General features: G+C 39.0%; 1 protein-coding gene across 17 annotated transcripts in view; it reads right to left on the reverse strand.

Moving 5' to 3' along the window:
• The window catches only part of LOC141389196 (uncharacterized), a 268423-nt gene that overhangs the window by 148386 nt on the left and 103071 nt on the right, over window positions 1–16966 (reverse strand). For all 17 annotated transcript variants that reach the window (XM_073960350.1, XM_073960342.1, XM_073960343.1 and 14 more), the window contains one exon: window positions 16468–16522. The gene's annotated coding sequence lies outside the window, so the exon portion shown is untranslated. The remainder of the gene's footprint in view (window positions 1–16467; window positions 16523–16966) is intronic.

A 16966-nucleotide genomic window follows, 5' to 3' on the forward strand; every position in this document is an offset into this window, starting at 1 on the left:
TTCAGGTGGAAAGTTTTATACCCCCAATGAAGACTTAATACCAAATTTCAGCCATTTCGAGGGATATTGAGGCCACAACCTTCAAAATACCAGAAATCCGGAGGTACCGTTCTATGGGGGCTATATGAAGACGTGAACCTATACCGAGAAATTTCAGGTGGAAAGTTGTATACCCCCATCGAAGACTAAATACCAAATTTCAGTTATTTCGGTGGGATATTGAGGCTACAACTTTCAAAATACCAGAAATCCGGATGTACCGTTCTATGGGGGGCTATATGAAGACGTGAACCCATATCGAGAAATTTCAGGTGGAAAGTTTTATACTCCCAACTAAGACTAAATACTAAATTTCAGTCATTTCGGTGGGATATTGAGGCCACAACCTTTAAAATATCGGAAATCGGGAGGTACCCTTGTATGGGGTCTATACAACGGTACCTCCCGGGACCCATGCGGACAAATGTCAGGCGTAAAATTTCATACCAAGATCAAAATATTTTCTCTTCCTATTTTAGCAATAAAATCTTTTAGAACAATATCAATGACATGACAGGGCACTTTTCGCAGATGTTAACATTATAAAACCAGTAAGGAAAGGATCAAATTCGGGCGGGGCAGACTATATCATAGTCTACACCACTGTGAATAGGTAAAATATATATGGGAGCTAAATCCAAATGTTAACAGATTACTATATAATTTAGCACATATATTTCTAGACCAAACACCGTCACACATTCCAAATTTCATCAAAATTAGACATACATAGCGTCTGTGATGCATCAAATACCTTAAATCGGGCGAAAATATATACGGGACCTATATCCAAATCAGAAGCGATTTCGATAAAATTTGGTACACTTATTTCTAGACCAAATTCCGTCACACATTCCAAATTTCATTGAGATCGGACATGTATAACGTCTTTCGTGCACCAAATACCAAAAAGTCGGCCGAAAATTTATATGGGAGATATCCAATTCTGAACCGATTTTGATATAATTTGGCACATTTATCTATAGACCTAACTAATTCCATAACCGATTTTCACCAAAAGCAAAATCGAACAATAAATGCGACCTGTACGTTGCGAACGGACGGACATGCATAAATCAACTCAGAAAGTGATTCTATGCATATCCCTATGGGTCTATCTCTTTTCCTTAGGCATGTTGCATACAAATGCACTAACACATAATACCCTTACTACAGGGTGGTGTAGGGTACAAAAACACAGGAAATGTGATTAATATTTTTCTGCGGCATTCAGTCACTGCCAAAAAAAATGTGATGTCCCCTGGCCGTAGTAACCACCTCAATGCTACACCACAGTTTATTCATTCCCGCTACTGAAAGTAATTTTTGAGAAAAAAATGTCAAAAAGTCATAACCCTAATGTACATCTTTGACAGCGTGAAATTCTACATCGATATTTGCAAATTGGCTATAAAGGTCCACTCTTTGATATAGTCCCATATAACACGAAGATCGGTTTATGGAAATTTGAATTCCGAATTGGTAGTAATTTGAAATTTTGTTTGAAAACATTATAGGATCACGACTTGGTATAGGCGCCATATAAATAAATGACCCGTGTAAGGAATTTTAAGGGTCTTAGCCACATTTGCTCACCAAATTACTTGGAACTTGGGATTTTGTGTTTTCTGATGTTAGAAACATTTTTATTAAAAACTGTCTATATAGGTCCATTCTTTGGTATAGCCCCCATATAACGACACCACCCGATTTCTGAAATTTCAATTTTTTTAGATACATTTGGGGTGTTAATTGGCTGTTATTGGGGCACCACCCGGTTTCGGGAATTTGAAAGTTTTACGCTATATTTTCTGACCAAGTTAGCTATAATATTGCTGCTATATCTACTGGGTTACTATTGCAGTGGATTTATCCACTTAGTTTACACTGAAATTCCATCAGCTCAATTCGATTTTAGTTACTTAACCACTTTTGCATTTCAACAAGTGCATATATCCAGAAATTTGTTTATGCCATAACATCTGTTTGTCCTGGCTGTGCCTCCATTGTAAACAAATGTTGTCCATTAAAATTATTAAAAATGTCAACATTTTTACAGTGGTTCAATGGAAAGTTTTTCTTCCAAAAATTACACTTATAGCTCACAATTTTAAAGTCTTGTTGCTTTTTCGACAACATGAACAAATATACATATATAGAATATGATATGTATATATAGAACATTTATCCCCATAATGACGATATTACGAAAAACATCCATACAACCACATAAAATTCACCGAAATTGACAAAGACACACAATTATTACATTTTCATGCGTTGTTGCACCCACAGTTCTCCTTTGGGGAATATTTTGTTTTTGATTGTGGCTCCAAACCAACCGTAACGGTCGTAATAACATTTAATGTTAACAAATTACAAACAAAAGCCATGAGAAAGAACATGTGAATGAATGTAAACAGCAGCGGACACGGAATGATTCTGGCATGATGTGAAATAATCCATCAAGGTTGAGATGATGGCTATATAACATGGTGGAACGAATAACATTCATGATTTATTTATTTATTCAGAAAAAGAATTCATTGCGAAAAGGAAATTTGAAGTAAGGAATCATAAAATAAATGTTGATGGTACTTTTACCACAAATTGTGTTTATGTATTTGGTAATTTATGTATAGTTAATAAATTACAAAAGAATAAGAAAAAAGTGAAAAATAATTATATTTTAATTTGTTTTCAAATTTGGTAAATATTGAAGGTGTGGGGTTATGTCTATAACTTTCCATTATTTTCTCTAATACTCTCCGGCGACGACGAAAATTAAAGTAAAGTCAGGTCAGACGGAAAAGGTGTGTACATATTTATAAACATATCTGTGTCTAAGTGTCACCATTAAACTAAATTGCATTCAAATGCATTTCCGCATTCCCAAAAGTTACCAAATTGATAGACAAATAACCAAAGTGTTCACCCACAAAAAAGCAAGCCCAAATGGGAAAAGTCATTTAGCTAGCAACCATGACATTAATAATCGTCTGTATACAGCGCACCTTGCCACAATTTCAATTCAAGCCTACTTACTACTGCCACAATAACAAATAATATCTGACTTTGGTTTCGCATTACCGCATAATAATTGAATTGAATTTCCGAAAAAGAATAAAGCCAGAACTCATAGTTATATTTGATACGTTGTTTAAATGTTGATATGTATGCAGGCAATGCATGCAAAAGTTTTTTTTATAAACAAATTGGGCACAATCAACAACAACGTCACGTTTCTTTTTATTTATGTACTCATACCATTTTAAGTGTTGCGCGTTCTACTGACAATTAGTCAGTTATATATACATACTTAAATTTATATATGTATGTATGCACATAGGTATATTTACATATAACTAAAGCTACATAATCATCAGTACTATAGAGTCAGTAAGCAAAATTATTATAATAATATGTATGACAACGAGGGAAGTTTACTGGGATCGGAAAATAAAGAATATGGAACAGTTTTTAACAAGATATTAACATGGCAATGTATTATAGAAGACATATGTTCCCAAGCGGAATAAAAAAGAAACAAGTAACAAGTAAGAACGGCCAGGCCGAACTTAATATACCCTCCACCACAAGATGTATTGAAGTCAAAAGGAACAATTAGATTCCCTTCGTTTATGAAGAAGACTAACAGCCTGTTCATGTATGTCGACGGAAAGGTTTTTTGCGCTTCGAAAGTGGAAAAAAATCATTTTCTGTTCATGTAAACGCCTTCGAAACGAAAATCTATGCGAACGACAAGCCATACGAAATAACACGTAAACGTACACTTTTCCATTAAATTTGGGTTTAGGTATTTCGAAAGGACTGTCTCTTATCGAAAGAGAATGTCAAAATCACTCACTTGCTTTGTATCTGCCGAGTAGAACGTAAACTCGCGAATAACACCGAACATCTTAAAACAAATTTATGCAGCACATTCCTCAAACAAAATAAAAATTTTATAGACACGTTTGAATGGCGGTTTCATTCATTATTTTAAAGAAATCAATAAAATAAAATAATTCAAAATACCGACACATTTTATTTTTCAAACCAAACAAATCACACATATTCCAATATTTGTATGTATGTATATGTGGATTTTGTTTTCATTTCTCATTTGGCTCTCATTTATGGAACATAGTTGTACAAATGTACATTTAAATTAGTAGTATTTCGCATAAGATACGTAAAAGCATTCGCACGATAGTTTGCGAAATACATGAACGCATTTTTGGGCGGAAGTGAGTGACTGCTTTCCTTTCGTACAGGTTTCCGTGCGACATACATGAACAGGCAGTAAATACCAAATTTCAGCAAGTTCAGTAAAAGAATGTGGCTAACCGTCAAAATACCGAAATTCGGTGGAATGTTGAGGCCACAGCCTTCAAAATACCGGAAATAGGGAGGTACCGTTCTATGGGGAATATACTAAGGCATGGACCTATACCGACAAGTTTTATATGGAACGTTTAATATCCCAAATGAAGACGAAATATTAAATTTCAGCCATTTCGGTGGAATATTGAGGCCAAAACCTTCAAAATACCGGAAATAGGGAGGTACCGTTCTATGGGGGTTATATGAAGGCGTGCACCTATACCGACAAATTTCTATGGGAAAGTTTTATACCAGCAAGGAATACTAAGTACTAAATTTCAGCCCGTTCGGTGTGATAATGAGGCTAAAACCTTCAAAATACCGAAATCGGGTGGTACCGTTCTATGGGGGCTATATCAAAACGTAGACCGATATAGCCCATTTGCAATACCAAACATCCTAGGAGCAATAGAAACTTCCATACCAAATTACAAAGCTCTATCTCAAAAATTGCGAGCTGTATCCTGATTTCAACAGACGGACAGACGGACATGGTTATATCGACTTATATAATTTATAGGGTCTCCGATGAATATTTCGATGTGTTACATACGGAATGACAAATTTAATTAGACCCTCCATATTTTGGGGGAGGGTATAAAAAAGTATCAGTCGGCTTGGCTAACAGAGGTATACCCTCGGCATCGGACCTAAAGAAAAAAAGTAATACTTCTGACATCTATATAATACGATGTACAACGTTTGGACCAAATCGGTTTCTCCTTCGAGGGCTATCTTACGTATTACCCAGTTTAGTTTGTGCCGGCAGGCTTTTTTTTGGAGCTTTTGGACCATTATTTCAAGTAGTAAGGACTTGCCCCTGAAAAAACATGTACCGTCAGAGTGGGGAAAGTGAATACAAGTTGTTACAATAAAAACCAAAGGGATTCGAAGGCCAAATTTTGGAACGGTTCTGCTGATCCGTTCGAGAGTTATCTTGCGCTCCAGCCACTACACTAGTACCATAGGAATTTTTTACAGCTTTCAAACCATTTTCTCGTAATGGGGGCAGCGAAAGATTTGTTACAAAAAAGAAGCAATACGATTCGAGACCAGGCCTTAAACTGAACATTTCACGAATTTTGTGTGGGAGGTACTCGAAGGAGTGGAACTATATAGTTTATATTCGAACCTGATATGAACGGTATGGACCAAATCGGTTACTGCCTTCGAGAGTTATCGTGCGCACCGTTTTTGCGAAAAGTTTTGAACTTTTGTGGGGGAGGTACCTAAAGGAGTGGACCGATATGGCCTATCTTCGAACTTAAACTAAGCTGGGACAAAATATTATGAATGTCAAATTTTGAACCGAATCGGCCGATCCGTTCGAGAGTTATCGTTTTTTAAACCTTTCGGACAATTTTCTCAGAAAGTATGGGCTTGCCCCTGATAAAACTTGTACCGTCGTAGTGGGAGCAGCGAATGCAAGTTGCTACAACAAAAATCTAAGTGATTCGAGAGCAGGTCCTAAACTGAACTTTTTCGAAATTTTGTGTGGGAGGTACCCGAAGGAGTGGACCGATAGAGTCCACATGGGAATCTCATCTGGTAGAAATTTCACGATGCACTAGGTATGGACCAAACTAGTTATTTGTTATCGTGCGCATAATTTTTCCGAACATTTTCGAACTTTTGTGGGGGAGGTATCTGAAGAAGTGGACCGATAGCTCATCTTCGAACTTAAACTAAGTTCGGTCAAAATATTACGAAGCCCAAATTCGGGACCAAAACGGTTCATCCGTTCGAGAGATATCGTGCGCACCAACAGCCAGACAGACGGCCGGAGATGGCTAAATCGACTCCAAATTGTCTGAAACGGATTTCGTCCAAACATAATTGGGGTCTAAATCCATTATATCTTCGTTAGCATAAATGCTGAGGGTAAAAAAATTGTCATTATTTTAATAATCTTACGACGGCCGGTTTGACCAGGAACCGTGTATTTTTTTCAACATGGGAGCGACAATTTATCCCGGAATGCCTGCACTTCCTGCAATTGAATTGCAACGGTAGCCGTAATAAGGTCAGCGATATTGTAGATTTTACGAGTCGGAAAAACATCACGATCGCCGCGATCTAGGAAACAAAACTCACTACTACCTGTAGCTTGCAACGTTCTGTGGAAGGATCGCACAAAGCGGACCAGGAGGACTTGCTTTAGTAATACACCAGTTTGTCCAGTACAGACCTATCTCGCTTGAATGTATGGTAATAACTGTAAAGTGTGGTACTGCAGTAGTAGATCTGTTCAATGTGTTCATAGCGCCGATGCATATCTGTGTCCTGTGCTATATGTCCTACATTAGTTCACTTTTAGAGGGAAATAACCGTCTGGTGCTAGGGGACTTCAATGCCCATCATGAGCTTTGGAAAACTTTTCCAGGTAATGACCACACAATTCACACGCTCTACAATTTGCGCGGCGAACGAAGACGCTCCTACTAAGATAAGAGGAAATTACCACAATTCGCCAAACATCACCTGACAACACGTTATCTCCCTTAATTCATACTATCTTGCGATCATCGTCTAAGTAAACAGACCACCGAATTAATAACCGCTGACCGCGGTACTTTTCTGATACTTAGAAAAGCTGATTCACAATAGTTCAGAGAAATTACCAGAGAGTTGCTCAGTCCCGTAGATCCTCGGGTAGCTGAGAGAATTTTCCGGGACATCATAACTGATGCAGCCGCTCGCTACATACCTGCTGGTCGAATACCCGAAATCAGACCGAATTTGCCAGCAGATGCGAAAGGGCTAGCAAATAGAGGTGATAAGGGTATATAGGGTTTGTGTTTCGTCGTACGAACGATGAAGACCCAAGAGTTAGGGAACTTAATCTTGAAGTCAATAGGCTAGTAGGCGAATATAAGCGGAAAAAGTGACTAGACCACCTTAAGCAAAGCAACATTGACACAACATTAAGTAAATTGTGGGCAACTGTTAAATCATTCTGGAATTCGGGAAAGAAGGATGAAAGCACTGCTGCTAATTTCAACGGCATTACTGTGGCTGATCCGAAGAAATGCACGTGTTATTTTAACCCGAAATTTATAAATCACCCGAGAGTGATGGGGCGAAGATGAGTGTGCTACGCATCTATCTCAGTACGATCTTGGCGTGAAGTCTTGTCGTCTCTGGCATATGTGATAGGTTAAAGCTGACCTAGTGCAGTTCTTCTATCTGAGGAATTTGAAAATATCCACTACTAAATACAATGCTACACTGTTCATCACCTTAACGGCCGAGTTCTGAATCCGACCACTAACTACTCCAAAGGTTCTCGCAGTCGCTGAAAAGCAGCACTTGGGGTGCTGACAAAGAAAACTTGTTGTCCCAGCGTGTTATGTTAGCGTTACACATTGGAAGAACATTCAAAGTGCCAGCATGCCACCTTGAGAACTGCAACAGAGTGCCTCCTCATGACACTATTGGACCATCTTTATTAGGAGTCGAAGATTTTACCAGTACATCAACACAAGAAGATGTTGTCGATGCAGAACCTCCTTGGGTCTTACCGCCGTGAACATCCTTGCCACGATCTAGTAGACCGTTATCTCCCAACCAAGCACGTCAGGGGAGATATTCGCGATCTGAAGAGAGAGAGAGATGGCCCGATATGTGAAAGGTTAAATGTCTACATAGCTGACTTAGTGTAGTTCTTTAATCTGAAAAATATGAAAATATCCGCCGCTAAATCCAATGCCACACTGTTCACCACCTTAATTGCTGAAATGAGACTCGCCCTGAACATATTGGTCGGTGGTGTCCAGATTCCAACCCCGAACTATACCAAAATATTGGGTGTAACATTCGAAAGCATGTATACATAAGTCGGTTGTGCAAGCCACAGTTATTTGCGACAAGATCAGAAGTAGGAACAAGGTTCACAAGTCGCGGACCAGCAGTACTTGGGGTGCTGGCAGAGAAACCTTGTCGATCTCTTATAAAGCAATAGCCCGATCTGTGGTAAGCTATGCGGCGTTATGCAAATGTTAGTTCTACACAGTGGAGAATATTCAAACCTGCCAGAATGTCGCCTTGAGGACTGCAACAGGGTGCCTCCTCATGATACCAGTGGCCCATTTTCATTAGGAGACGAAGATTTTACTGGTACATCAACGCAAGAAGATGTTGCTTGCCACTATCAAGTGGACAGTCTTTCCCCACCCAAGCACGTCAGGAGATGTCTTCATGATTTGGAGAGAGAGAGAGATAGGTCCAAAGGTCAACGAGTATCAGGAAGGCTTGAAGAGCAGTCACGGTGATGCAATTGCGTAGGCAGTGCAAAGAAAGGTACAGGGTGAATGCCGTACTCGGCGACTAACCTCATCCATCGCAGGAAAAGAATGCAGGGCAAATTCAAGGGGGTTAGGCCAGATAAGATCCGGACGATGCAACCGCCTCAATTTATATTGGGCCCTAATTGATGACCTGCATGTGGATTTGCCAGCACGACACCTGCCTCCTGATTCTTTACGGACGCAGGCAGTCGATGTTGCAGAATTTTTGAGTCTGGACAAACAGGAACATCAATTACGTAACTGTACAAACATATTTGCATTACTACAACGACAAAAACCTCTACAGACATGCTGTTGCCACTAACATTCAATCGAAAGAGGACAATGGAAAGGACTGTGTCCACACTTAACTGATTTTTTCAAAAGTAGCATGGAAGTATATGTAGTTCCTGGGAATATCACAATGCAGCATCAATGAGCAAAAGGAAGTATAACCCAAAATGCATTGCAAGACGCTTTGTTATAAGCTCACGGCTGACGTCCCACAAAGTAGCAATGGTGTGCCACCAACTTTCCACTAAAGTCATTTAAATTTTGACCACATGTTAGTAAGGAATCCACAAGGCTTTCTGCAATTATTTGGGTGAACTACTCTTTTATCTGGAGAAGTGGGACATGCCGGCATAATTTGCAGGAAATCTACGAAGAAAAAGCCAACCCCACACCAAAGTTAAACATCGCGTTCTTCGCGTTGTCATGGAAGGTGAGCTCCACTTCTGTATGCAAGATTGTATGAGAGATTTTGTTCCTCAATTGAAAACAGCCTTCACTAATCGAAAAGGAAACAGACGGCCACTTCATGAGAGGAGTGAGATTCTATTTGTAAAGATTAAGCAGATTCCAAACATATGCATTGCACGCTGGAACTCTCGTGCCAATCTAGCTCTTGGTACGTTCATTCTGATGCCTGAAACCCGCATAAGGTTGCACATTTTATTCTGTTCATTCATTTCTTACTCATGTGCTAATCCCTGATTCAGTAGTGAATTGTTTCGCGCTGAAGATTTTGAAGAACTATATGTAGCTCTGAATGCAAAGCTCTCAAAGACCCATTGGAAAAAAGTAGAATCTTCAATTAGCATTGTCCGAAGCAACCAGTGATGTGACTTTACGATCAAAGCTATCTTCAATCGTCAATCTATACCTACAAATTTCTGACGGAATGTTTTTAGACTCAAAGAAGACTAAATGCCAAATTTTCGACATTCCAATACTGACAATTCCCTTCTGGAATATTTGATAACCCCATGGAAGACTAAACAACAAATTTCGGACTTTCGGTGGGATATTGACGTCACAACCTTCAGAATTAGGAAAATAGGGAGGTACGGTTCTATGGGACCTATATCGAAGCGGGGACCTACACCGACGAATTTCAGTCAGAAACGCTTTTACCTTCAACAAAGACTAAATACCAAATTTCAGCCATTTCGATGGGTTGCTGCGGCCAAAACCTTCAAAATACCGTTAATTGGGAGGTACCGTTCTATGGGGGCTATATGAAGGCATGTACCTATACCTACAAATTTTTTATGGAACGTTTAGAATCCCAAATGAAGACCAAATACCAAATTTCAGCAATTTCGGTGGAATGTTGAGGCCACAACTTTAAAAATACCGGAAATAGGGAGGTACTATTCTATGGGGGCTATACTAAGACGTGGACCTATACCGAAAAATGTCATATGGAACGCGAAATACCGCAAATGAAGACCAAATTTCAGCCATTTCGGTGTAATATTGAGACGACATCCTTCAAAGTACCCCAACGAAAACTAAATACCAAATTCCAGCCATTTCTGAGAAATTTGAGGCCACAACCTTCAAAACACCGAAAATCGGGAGGTACCGTTATATGGGAGCTACATCAAAGCGTGGACCAATATAACCCATTTTCAATACCAAACATCCTAGGAGTAAAGAGGCCTCTAAAATGTCCATGAGTGTCGCGGCTCCACCGAAGAGAAAAATGCGACATATTGGGATGTTCTACAAACATCAAAGTTAGGTATTGGGAGAAAAGCAGGACGGTGAAGAGTCGAGACGTACAGATACGAAGATTCCACAAGAGAGTAAAACATCAAACTGATGGCTTTGGTACAGGTACATCCTCCTAAGAAGACGAGCAAGGTAATCTGGTAACAAATATCAATATCGTGTTCCGGTTATGTAATACTAGTGAAGATGACCAAGATATGTACCACTGATCTAATCCCAGAAGGTGATATTGAGTGTATATGAGGTAAAGACAGCAATAGTTTGATATAATCCCAAATAGCGGCATCTTCTGAATTTGCTTGACTTAATTTTTCCAATCGATAATTTAATGGCGACAATTTCAAATTCAATTTGCTTTATGACCCACTCCCATAACTTCCACACAGAAGTATGCCGATAATCATACAAAGTGCTTCCCGAGTGTACGTGATCAAAGTTGACATCATAATCTATTAAGAACGCAATTTATTCCATAACAATTTTAACCACCCTTTTCAATTGTCACTACCATAATTCGAAAGAAAGAATCTTAAGCTACACCAACAAAAAAAGTAGTGTTGTCTCCCCATTGGTTATATAATATCCAGTGAAATAAAAGAGTGATACACGACGTAATTCTGACTCTGAATGGATGGATGTTTGTATGAATGAGCGAATGAATAGATGAAAAGCATGGATGAATGGATGGTTGTTGGTTTCATAATGTACGTATTTATGCGAATAGTACTTCCCATTCATGGTAGGCCAACTCCATTAAAGGCTTCGGACGTTAAATGCACGGACGGATGGACGGACCGACAAACGTAGGGACAATTATGGGACAGACGGACGGACAGATAGACATTTTAGCGCACAAAACTTCAATTATAACATAAAGTGTTGCTGGCCGCCACGCCACGCATACTGATTAATGTCATATCACACTTGATTTGTTGTAAACAAAAAACAGAGAAAAAAACAAAACAAAAATAATAGCACTGCGGGACTATTGGTTGTTGTTTGTTTTGTATGTAGTTTAAATGTGCTGCTAACAGTACTTATTGTAGTTGATTACGTGTTTGGGTAAAATGTTTTTTGTTGACTTCTGCTTTGTTTATTGTTTATTGACTTCAAGTTTTGTTTTATCAAATTTAAATTGTTCTAAAGGGTCATGTCTGCGTTTTTGATTTTTTTTGTTAAAGGTTGCCCTTTTGTGATGGTGTGTTGATATTAGCATCATTGAAAACAGGTGATGGATCCAAGAACTAAATAATTTCCAACAAAGATTTGAGAACGACACAAACGGAATAACCCATTAGTAGGCTAAACAATGGCATTAAGTTCGGCCGGACCGATTAGTTTCCTTTAGCTTATGAAGAAGACCAAATACCAAATTACAGCAAGTTCGGTAAAACAATGTGGCTAACCTTTTAAATACCGAATTCGGTAGGTATCAAAACGTCGATCTATACTTACAAATTTGTGGCGGAAAGTTCTTAAACCCAAAGAAGATGAACTGTATAGAAGTAAATGGGAATAATTAATTTCCTTTCGTTTATCAAAGTACTAAACCTTCCTCTACGTTTAGGTTTGTTTATTGGAGGAGACCACAAACTTAAAAATATGGGAGTTATGTGAAAACGTTGACCTAAAAAGATAATTCTTTTCTGGAATATTCTATACCCCCATCGAAGACTAAATAGACCCTTCTAGAATGTTATGTACCCCAATGATGACTAAGTAACCAGAATTCATCCATTTCGGTTTGATATTGTAGCTGAAACGTTCAAAATACCTAAAAATCGGGTGAATCATTGAGGCCTCCTCCTTCAAAATACCGAAAAACGAGAGGTACCGTTCTATGGGGGCTGTATATAGACGTCAACCTATACCAACAAATTACAAGTGGAAAGTTGTACACTGTAACGTGACAAGATGATCACGTACATAATACGAACAACAGCAACGCCCCACTACCCAATAACATCACAACTAACCAACCAACAACACCACTACCCAACAGCGTCACAACCCGTCAACTAATACACACTGTTGTGAGGTGTGTGTTACAGTGCAATTGGAGGTGATCGACAGGATAACGACTGCGGTGTAATTCTCAATCGCTTTGTACAACTGTACACACAAATATTTCAGTTTGTTGGGGAAAGGGCAGGCTTGCTACTGCTGGGAGCTAGCCATACGGGCTTGAGTACAGTTCTGTGTTCGTAGTCCGCTAACCGATACTGGTGTGTAGAGAGGTTGGGAAGTACTTTTGAGAGCTACCCTATTTGCGCGGTTGCTACTACATTCACTCCACTTTCGTGTGTTTTTCCACTCCTCCTCCGGGTGTTGTTTCACTCCACCTCGGAGTGTTGTTCCACTCCACCTCGGGGTGTTGTTACACTCCACCTTAGGGTGTTGTTCCACTCCACCTTCGGGTGTTGTTCCACTAGTCAGTACTCGTAGAGGTTAACTTAGAACTAACACTAACAAACCGCGACCCGAACAACCAAACCGAGTGCTGAATCACCGAGAGGCCGAAGCCCTACAACACGAGAGTCGAGGGCCCGAGCAACCATACGAACACCAAGTGACCGAACATCTACAACACGAATCACCGAGTGCCTGAACTCCAAACACCGATTCTCCGAGAGGCCGAACACATACGAACCCCGAGTGGCCGAACATCTACAAACACGAATCATCGAGTTCCCGATTATCTTCAAATCGCCTACTACAGAACAGCGAATCACCGAGTTCCCGATCATCTTCAAATCATTTACTACTACAACAACGAATCCTCAAGCCGGCCGTTATTCCATCTATTACTGAACTCCGAGTTATCCAGCTCCAGAGCATCAGCGAATCGCCGCATCCGCAACCTAATCACGAGTCGTTGGGCCTTACCACTCCACCAGTCACTTATCTCGTACGAAGCTTCCAACCGCAACTACTGAATCCAAGTTGCCGATCCCCCAGTCAATTATCCGATCTACCGTTTGCTATTTAAACACTTCCTATCGTATTTAAACATCAGTAGATTATAAATTATTTTTACATCAATAAATATCTGATTTAAACACCCAGGAAAGGTAGATTACTCGTCTTATTATTCCGTAAGGTTTAGTGGGCCCTTATGGCGACCCTGGACACGACTAAGTTTACCCCAGCCTACGACAAAACCATGTTACAAAACCCCCATGAAGACTAAATACCATATTTTAGCCATTTCGGTGGTATATTGAGACCTCCACCTTCAAAATAGCGAAAATCGCGAGGTACCGTTCTATGGGGGCTATATGAAGGCGTTGAATAACGGCAAATTTCAGGTGGAAGTTTCATATGCCCAACGAACCCTGAATACCAAATTTCAGCCATTTCGGTGGTATATTGAGGCCTCCACCTTTAAAATACGGAAAATCGGGTGGTACCGTTCTATGGGGGCTATATGAAGTAGTGGACCTATACCGACCAATTTAAGTTGAAATGTTTTTTATACCCAACGAGATTGTGGCCACAACCTTCAAAAATACCGAAAATCGGGAGGTACCACTCTATGGGACCTATATGAATGCGTCGACCCATACCGATAAATTTCAGGTGGAATGTTGTATACCCCCAACGAAGACTAAATACCTAATACCTAAAGGACTTGTATCGTTTTCGAAATTTTTGGCAGCAAGTTGTTCTTCCGTCCTCTATTGCGACGGTACAAGGTAAGATAATGACCCAAAAGTTCTGAAAATTCTGTTGGCAACAACTGAAATAACTGATGAGCACGACAGCTTACGGATTTAGTATCCAATTTGCCCCAAAACTTTGTACATAATTTCTTCCAAACCTACAGCAAGTTTCAAATTTTCGTTTAAGCCTGTTTGAAATGTTTACCGAAGGTACTCCTTGTGGTCTTGTTTATAGTGATATAAGTTTTGTTGTGGGCAAGTCCAAGCGTAGTGACATAATAATCCAAAGGCTCTAAAAAATTCGACCGTGACCAACTAAAACACGATAAATACAGAACGGAGTTATTGACATGGGTGGTAATATTTCCCTAAAACTTAAATTCATGTTGATAATGGATTTCATCGGACTACTTCTTCCGGTACCTTCCTCATAAAAGTTAAATATTTTTCGTTTAAGTGCAGCTTAAAGGCTTGTCAAGGATTGTGTTGAACTTTTCATCCTTGTGATTCTGACTACAACGTAGAGAGTTTTCTTATGGACTATACCACAAAATCCTATGAAAACCAACTAAAGTGGCTGGTTGGCCCTAAACTATTGAACAGATTGACTACCAATATTGGATACAGTTCCTTTGCAAAAGTTCAACAATTTTAAGGGTACTTCTCGAATAGCGGATAGCCGTTGTGATTATTATATGATTTTTGCTAAGGGAAGCCTATACTTCCTGATAAGTGGGCCCGGAAATTTCCCAATAGTTAGGACTACTTCTTCAAAGACCAGTAGAAAAATTACATGTATTTTTTGTAGACTGGGTTAATTGAGCCTCAAATGAGCAATATACACACCTTGATTAATGACATTTAGCTTGATTAGCATTTTGTATTTCTATAGGGTATATCATGTGGCCATTACCTACACCTCTTTTATTACTTTCTCAACTCTGATGTAACATACCTGCCACCTCTGCTGAAATAATATATTCGAATGCACCTAAAAAACTAACAACAATTCACTGCGTACTTCTCCTCTTTTTTTCTGGTACGAGAAAAAAAAACATTATTTTTGCAACACTCAATTAGTCATTGTTGACGTTGTTGGTGGTGGTGTTGGTCTGTGCCACAAGCCTTTCCTGGCGCGGCAGTGCAATGCTAGGCTTTGCTATTATGGCAGTTGCCATAACCATATTTGAAAAATAAAACTCTCGCGCAGTTTGTGTGCGGTTTATATGGTCGATCGGTCGTCGTCTGCTGGTCTGGCTGTCAGTTTGTCTGCATGTCAAATTTGGTTAAATTAAAGCAAAATGTATTGGATGATTGAACTGTAAAAGGTATGATTATTATTTATCATTGTTTATTACGCAAACGAGCAGAAAGAGTGGATGGAAATGGTAATAACAGCAGTAACAACAACAACAACAACGAGAGCAGCAAATAGATATGTCATAATTAACAACTGTTATGGGGCGCCAGGTTTCATGTTTTGATGTCGTTGTAAATAAATCTTTAAAAAGTACACACTTTTCATTTCCAAGAAATATTTCCTTAACTTTTTTCCACATATGTATGTATGCAGGAATGTGGTGTGTATGTAAGTACTGTGGATAATGATTTCTATAAAAATAGTCATGTTAAATACCAATATCCTTTTCGACATATATACATACATTCCAATACAAAAGTGAAACATTTGAACACATAAAAGTTGTGTTGTATGGAAATTTCCACATTATTGGAGTCCATTGACTGTATGACCACATCAAAACAAAAGGAAAAGAAGTTGCCTTTCAACCAACCAACACTTGTCAATGGCATTAAAATAACACTTACTTTGGTTGGTCGCAACACTTTAAGTTGTGTTAAGCGGCTTAAAGTGAAAACAAAAGCGTCCACTGTCGCCTGCCACAAAAGTAGCGAACGACTGTGGCGTCAGATAAAAAAATCACAAAAACGAAGGATGATGGCAAGTGATTCGGATTTTTGTGAGTTGAATGAAATTTCATTTACTTGTCTTTTGGATCGGACAATAACATATAAGCTAGTAATAATCAGTTTGTTGTTCAGTCATTTGTACTTACATTGAAATTTTAATATTCCTCATTGGTCTTGCGCTGGATCATCAATGTTGAAGTTCTGAAACAGAGTGAAGAATGCAAAACATTAGTTTATTTATTGTCTTTTATTTTAGAGAATTACTTTGCAAAATTGAAATACAGAGTTATGTAGATAAAACAAGTAAAAAAGTATCAGTCGGCTTTGCCGACAGAGATATACCCTCAGCATGGGCAAATTGAAACACTTTTTTCACAAAAAACTTATGTATTTAGGGGGTTTCAAAATTTTGGTCGTATTAACCTACAATGATTAGGATTAAAGTTCAAAAATTTTGCGGAAAAGGTGCTTAAAGGAATGGACCGAAATAGACCATGGGGGTGCCATAGGGGGTTTTTACACCCTTCGGGCTGTTTTCTCAAGAAGTATGGACTTGCCCCTGAAATAACTTTTACCATCGTAATTGAGGCAGCGAATGTAAGTTGCTTCAACAACAATCAAAGTGATTCAATAGCAGGTCTTAAA

This window comes from Musca autumnalis, unplaced genomic scaffold, assembly GCF_047663935.1.
Source record: "Musca autumnalis isolate F117 unplaced genomic scaffold, ASM4766393v1 scaffold_1, whole genome shotgun sequence".
NCBI lineage: Eukaryota > Metazoa > Arthropoda > Insecta > Diptera > Muscidae > Musca > Musca autumnalis.